The 6,982-nt window shown below is 42.7% G+C and overlaps 1 long non-coding RNA gene across 1 annotated transcript; it reads right to left on the reverse strand.

The window, feature by feature from the left end:
- Positions 1-2,539: 2,539 nt before the first annotated feature.
- LOC142573271 (uncharacterized) lies at positions 2,540-5,825 on the reverse strand. The gene is made up of 2 exons (XR_012826276.1): positions 5,657-5,825; positions 2,540-2,706 (listed from the first exon to the last, which is right to left on the reverse strand). It is a non-coding gene; the product is annotated as an uncharacterized LOC142573271 (long non-coding RNA).
- Between the last annotated feature and the right edge of the window lie 1,157 nt (positions 5,826-6,982).

Consider the following 6,982-nt stretch of genomic DNA (forward strand, 5'->3'; position numbering starts at 1 on the left):
GGTTCAACTGGAGCTTTGTTCACAATCTTTGCGAACAAGGCTTTCAAGTGGGAGCCGAAGCATCTATCTTGTATGCCCGATCTTCATTTGCTTATTATTATTATTTGAATTCATCTAGACCTAAAGAGGTGGCAATTTATTTCGAATACTACTCTTTGCATTTTGTTTCCATTGCTGAGTTTTTTTTTAAAGTAACTTCATGCACCACACAAGTACAACTCAAACATTTTCATTCTTTCAAGGACGTCACAACTAGTGGAAGGTGTTCTGCACTAACATAATTATTTTGAGATTTCCAGTAAATACGTAGTCCTCATAAAAGGTATCTAAATAATTTTGGCCTAAGCGGTTATACATTAACCATGTAGGCTTCATCAACTTCTGAAATCACTCGGTCTTGGCAAACTTGTGAGCTGACAAGTTTGAGCATGCAGTCACTTCCCTCCATATTTGTTTCGATGAAGGCTTGCCCTTTGGTGCTACTCTGGATCCACCCCTGTTTCCTGTTTTTACCACTACGGGCTTCAAGGCACACACCCTCAGGAAGACTTTTAATGCACAAACCTGGTTCTTTCACACTTTTACTAAGACAGACATTGAAAGCAAGGATGGCATAGCAGGCATGTTGGTTACAGAAGTACTTTATTAAATAGCTTTGTAAGTATTCATCTTGTGGACATTTCCATATCCTCTTCTTCTGAATTAGCTGGGGGAGCATGTCTCCTTCTCATGCATACCCCAGCCCAGCCAATCAGAACTTCAGCAGCGGATGAAATGGACATTTCCACTAGGTGGACACGGAATACATCCCCTGTGCTCTGTCCTATCTTTCCACCCTTCTCCATGTATTTTACTCAGTAAACTACTGGTTCAGCATGTTGGCCACCTTAATCAATCTTCCAATAGCTCAGCACTTAAAAGGTATACAATACAAATAAGGCACTGTAAACCCAAGCAGTTAGGCTGGCGATTGCTGCTGTTATGCACCATACAGGCAGATGCAATGGCTTCACTGTAGCTTTCTAAGTTAACATTACTGAACTTTGAATTTAGAGAAGGCAGAATATAAAAACAGACTGGCATCTTATGTGCTTCACGCCTCTGCTTTTTTGTGTTACTAAAATAAGTATGTTGAACCTAAATGAAGTAAAAGGAAATTGTCACACTAATTTCATTTCACTGTCTTTTTAAAGGTATAGCAAGATTTTTTAATTGCATTACGAGTTGTTACTTGTTTCGATCTTAATGTTCATTTCTCATACTCCAATTGGACTACAACTGTTCCCTCATCCAAAGCTATCAAGGCCTTATGGCAACTTTGGAAACTCTCTGAACTGAGTAAACTATGCATTGCATTATTTCTTAATACATTTTCATGGCTGCCTTTAACCTCTATAGTTCCTCATTAAAGCCAGAATCTCTCTTGTGACCACATTTAAAGAGCTTGTGGTAATGTATGCCTAACAAGAAAGATGGGTACATTGTAGTGCTAGTATGCTCTAAGTAAATTGTTTTATGCAAGAATTGCTGACATAATTGTCTGACAAATACTGCATCATGTTTGCTATTTTGCCTTCTGTTTCAATTTCACTGCATCTATACATTTTACCAGTGCATGAGTAGAGTTCAAGGCTGTTCTTCAAAATGCTCATGAGCACTTATCATGATCAGTTCCCCATATAAGTGGTTTTGCTGATGAGAATACAGGAATACGAGCAAAATTGACATGGAACCAACATATAGATAACGTCTGCATGACTGCCTATCAAAAGTTATATTTTCTGAGAAAAAAAACTGGAACATGCATCGCGTAATGTAAAACTTATTGCATACGCCGCCTTCATTAGGATGATACTGGAATATTCAGCCGTTGTTTGGAGTCCCCATCCAGTGACGCTTAAGAGGAAGTTAGAAAGGATACAGAGTCTGGCGGCACGTTTTATTTGTTCGACATACCGAAGGAAGGAATCGGTCACGCTTATGTTACAGCGTTGCAACTTCTATCTTCTTGAGGTACGTAGGAAAAAATATAGGCTGAAGGTGCTTTATCAAATAATGCAGGATCAACTTTAGATTGATAAGCTCAAATATCTACATTCTCCAGGCAAAAGATACCTGCGAACTAACCACAACTACGTCATAAAGCCGGACTGTACCAACAGTGATACATATCGATACTCATTTTTCCTGGATGCGATAGAAATGTGGAACCAATTGCCAAACGCTATTGTTAGCCTAAAAGATGTCACCGACTTTGAAAATGCTGCTGAAGCATATTTATGGGAGTTTTCGATTTAGTTTTCAAGTGCCAAGTGATATGTGCGACATGATATTCATTGTACGTATTTTGATAAATGTCAGAAGTGTGCTGAACAGCATTCAAGTGAACATCTTATTCACTGTGAATTGACAAGTGTTAAGCAACTTTACGTACATTGACATTGTCCATATTTGATTTATGTAATTGTATTGTCCTCTCTGTTATGACCCTCTATGAGGGTTGACAGTATTAATAAATAAATAAATAGACAACGAGGAATGTGGGTAAGAACACTTTATTTTCAGCACACATGTTTTTTTAATGAACGGCTGTTATACTGCTAAAATCTGCACATTTAATAAAAGTACACTGCTCTGCTTCATCATTCCATGCTAAGTGCAAGTATCCTGTACCAGGAAGTCAAACCAAGACGTGGGATGTTCAGTCTGTGAAAATAAAAACGAGTTTGAAACATTAACGTGCAAAAACTAAAGCACACTCAAGAAAATAAACACAGCACAGGAACATATTCAATGAATCAGAATTACCTTTGAGAGCAAACATATAGTTTCTATGGCACAGTGAAGAAACCTTATTCCTCCGGCTTTTTTTGTGCGCGAGAAAATATGAAAGTGCATGCGTTCTCCCCATATTGTGTATCTGTCACCTTTTCACACACAACAAAGATGTCTCAATGTGCCCAACTGTCTTTGCATATCCATTTCTCTGCTCTCATACTATGGTACCTACAGTTAAAGGCTGTAGCAATGCTTAGCTTGAATGAACCAACACAAGCTACATGCACTATGCTGTTGAACATGGCATTGTAAGTTAAGATTCATGCACAGCACATTCATGTGCTATAAGCATTTGATTGTTATTGTAGGCGAGATAAATAAAAAGAAGGTATGTAATTAAGAATGTTCCCTAATAAGCCGTGCAGAAGTGCTCTCCCGTTTGGACAGAAGCCGAGCACAGCTGCAGTGAACAAGAAGCCAACTTATACAGCATTTAAAATCTAGGTTCTAAATGTGCTACAGATTTTTTTGAATTCATGGTCGAAAATCTAAGTGTTAAAGGTGACCAACATTTAAACAGGTCTCTATTCGGACTGGTAATGCTATGTGTCACCTAGTTTGATGAAATATGCCATATCACTGGTCTCCCAAGCTAAGGCTGCTGTCCAGTTGCAAGTGCAAATTACTCAATTATGTCTAGGGCACGTTTGAGCAAAAGGCAGCCAAGATTACTGTGCCATTGAGGTCTATTTCCTGACATCTGATTTCTTCTCAGAAAGCTACCTCTCTAAAAACAAACCTTCACAACAACATAACCCAAACCTTTCTTGAGAAAAGCCATCACACTGGTCTTTGAACACTAATTACACAGTGGCTCCTTGTGATGTAATGTTATGTACGTCAGCACCTTACAAAGTACAGGAAAATTTAATAATGGCAGCGTGACAGCTACACAAAAAAGTAAAGGGATAAAACATCACACAGGCTGCCATCAGTGTTCATATCTATATTTCAATGTGGATGTTTTTTAGCAGTGAATACATGTTCTCATTAAACTGAGTCATAATATTACAAAAGCGAAGGGCAAGGGTCTTTACATTCTAAACTGACAAATGTGCTTTATTACGAATCACCGCAATACAGGAGGTGTTTTGCAGTGAACGGTCACGTAAGGTTTTGGCTAACTACGGCGGGCGTGTCCCGCAAGCGAGGCCTCTTGTGTATTGCGGTAAAGCGTATTATTGTGACAAGAGCTAACCTGGCATGTGTGGCTTTAGCCAACAAAAGTTCTCAAGACATCATGCATCCTGCCGCGAAAATCTGCTTTGTTGAGAGTAGAACATTAGGTTCGTCGCTGACAGAAACCGTACATTCCAGATTCACGTAAATCTTTCCCAATATCGGCATGCTCCACCGCAACACACAAATATGTTGCGGTGATAACGGTGGTCGAACAGGCTGGTGCAAATGTTTCGACAGGGGAGCGTGCGTTCATCAGGGCAACTGCTTTCCTTGGCAGTTTTCATATACGTGAGCCCCCCCCCCCCCACTTCCAACAGGGGAGATTTAGCTGGACCTTTGCCAAGAAACGTACCGACATGCGTTTGGTAGTGGCTGGTAGAGATGCAGGAGTCTAAAAAGCGTTGCGAAATTCGGTTCCGTAAGGTTAGCTTCATCGCAATACAAATATGTTAAGCAGTTAGACATACATGTTTTGCGTTTAATCATAGCAAGGGTACCTCGCCTTTGATGCAAAGCAGCTTCCCAAGAGGCACGCTAATCCAGTGGCTAGTTATGCAGTTCCCCGCATGCGAATGAGTTCCCTGCGTTCGGCGGTTTCCCAGTGACATACAATATGACATTGACAATGACAAAGCAGTTGAACAGGAAACTACGAAATTACGTAGCTATTATCTAAGAAATCAACAGTTAAGAAAAAAATGGGCGTGTAAACATTAACTGGCTTACGAGTTCGACAAAGCAACGGTTCAAAGCATCACAGCTACGTCCGAAATAGCGCTGAAGGCCGGCCAGTACACTTAGGCGCCTCGGCGCGCGTAATTTAATAGGAGACGGCAGGTCCACAAGTACATCATTAAGGAACACATATTATATATGTCGATGAAAGCGGTCACTCTTCAGTTCTGACATGCTTCACCGCGTAACGCCAGTATACTGCGGCGAAGCTGACTTCCCGACGCCGATTTCTTCAACTCATCTAGCGAGGCAGGTCCGTTTATCACGCTTGGCAACGTTTGACATTTTCTGCATTAATTTCGTTTGTTCTTTTTAATTTTATTATCACAGTGACCCTGTATCACGCAGTAGCAGAGCTAGTGCCGCGTCTTAGCTGCGTTAGGAAAGTTATAAGCGTGTATGCAGCAGGCACGGCGGCATTGGCTCTTGTTTGGAAACTTCAAGAGACGCTCTTCCGCGGAGCGATGCCATTTGTATTATTAAAAGAATGCAGGTGATGATTAAATGAGCCGCAGCAAAGCTGTAAAAAAGCAGTAGTAATGCTGTTCTAAGATCCTCTCGCTAGAGCGAGATGGTCTTAGAAAAAAAGCGCGATGTAACGCGATCTGACGGAACAGCTCGTCATGCCAGTGCTCTCTTACGTCCTCGTTCTTACGCGCACCCTCCCCTGAATCAGACTACTGAATGGTTCTGTGCACGCACTGACGATCCTGACGGAGGCAATACCACTCACATGAGCAGCTCCATATAAGATGCCACAGCCCATTCCACATGCCGGCTGCAATTTGATGCGGCCATGAGGCAAAATATGCGTACAAGGTACCTAATGGTAACGCATCAAACAGCTCACAGCCCCAATCCTTTATTACACGCATATAGCGTGGAAAGATGAATTACTCACGCTCTAAGTGGGCACGGAATACGGACCGCTTCGCAGCGCAGCCGGCTCCGTAAGACAGACGCCATGGCAATGAGCGGATGTGACATCATGGGTTATAGCGGACGTGACGTCATGGGTGAACGTAGACATTTCGGGCACCTTTCGTCTGCTGTGCCCCGGGCACAGCAGACACGGCCGGTGCCCGAAATGTCTACGTTCATCCATGACGTCACGTCCGCTATAACCCATGATGTCACATCCGCTTATTTCCATGGCGTCTGTCTTACGGAGCCGGCTGCGCTGCGAAGCGGTTCGTATTCCGCGCCCACTTAGAGCGTGAGTAATTCATCTTTCCACGCTGTATGCGTGTAATAAAGTATTGGGGCTGTGAGCTGTTTGATGCGTTACCATTAGGTACCTTGTGCGCATATTTTGCCTCATGGCCGCGTCAAATTGCAGCCGGAATGTGGAATGGGCCGTGGCATGTTATATGGAGCGGCTCATGTGAGTGGTATTGTCTCCGTGAGGATCGTCAGTGCGTGCACAGAACCATTCAGTAGTCTGATTCAGGGGAGGGTGCGCGTAAGAACGAGGACGTAAGAAAACACTGGCATGACGAGCTGTTCCGTCAGATCGCGTTACATCGCGCTTTTTTTCTAAGACCATCTCGCTCGAGCGAGAGGATCTTAGAACAGCGTTATTACTGCTTTTTTACAGCTTTGCTGCGGCTCATTTAATCATCACCTGCATTCTTTTAATAATACAAATGGCATCGCTCCGCGGAAGAGCGTCTCTTGAAGTTTCCAAACAAGAGCCAATGCCGCCGTGCCTGCTGCATACACGCTTCCCTTTCCTAACGCAGCTAAGACGCGGCACTAGCTCTGCTACTGCGTGATACAGGGTCACTGTGATAATAAAATTAAAAAGAACAAAAAAAATTAATGCAGAAAATGTCAAACGTTGCCAAGCGTGATAAACGGACCTGCCTCGCTAGATGAGTTGAAGAAATCGGCGTCCTGAAGTCAGCTTCGCCGCAGTATACTAGTGTTACGCGGTGTAGCATGTCAGAACTGAAGAGTGACCGCTTTTACCGACATATGTGTTCCTTAATAATGTACTTGTGGACCTGCCGTCTCCTATTACATTACGCGCGCCGAGGCGCCTAAGTGTACTGGCCGGCCTTCAGCGCTATTTCGGACGTGGCTGTGATGCTTTGAACCGTTGGTTTGTCGACCTCATAAGCCAGTTAATGTTTACACGCCCATTTTTTTCTTAACTGTTGATTTCTTCCATAATAGCTACGTAATTTCGTAGTTTCCTGTTCAACTGCTTTGTCATTGTCAATGT

The sequence above is a fragment of the Dermacentor variabilis genome, chromosome 2 (assembly GCF_050947875.1).
Source record: "Dermacentor variabilis isolate Ectoservices chromosome 2, ASM5094787v1, whole genome shotgun sequence".
NCBI classification, from domain to species: Eukaryota; Metazoa; Arthropoda; class Arachnida; order Ixodida; family Ixodidae; genus Dermacentor; species Dermacentor variabilis.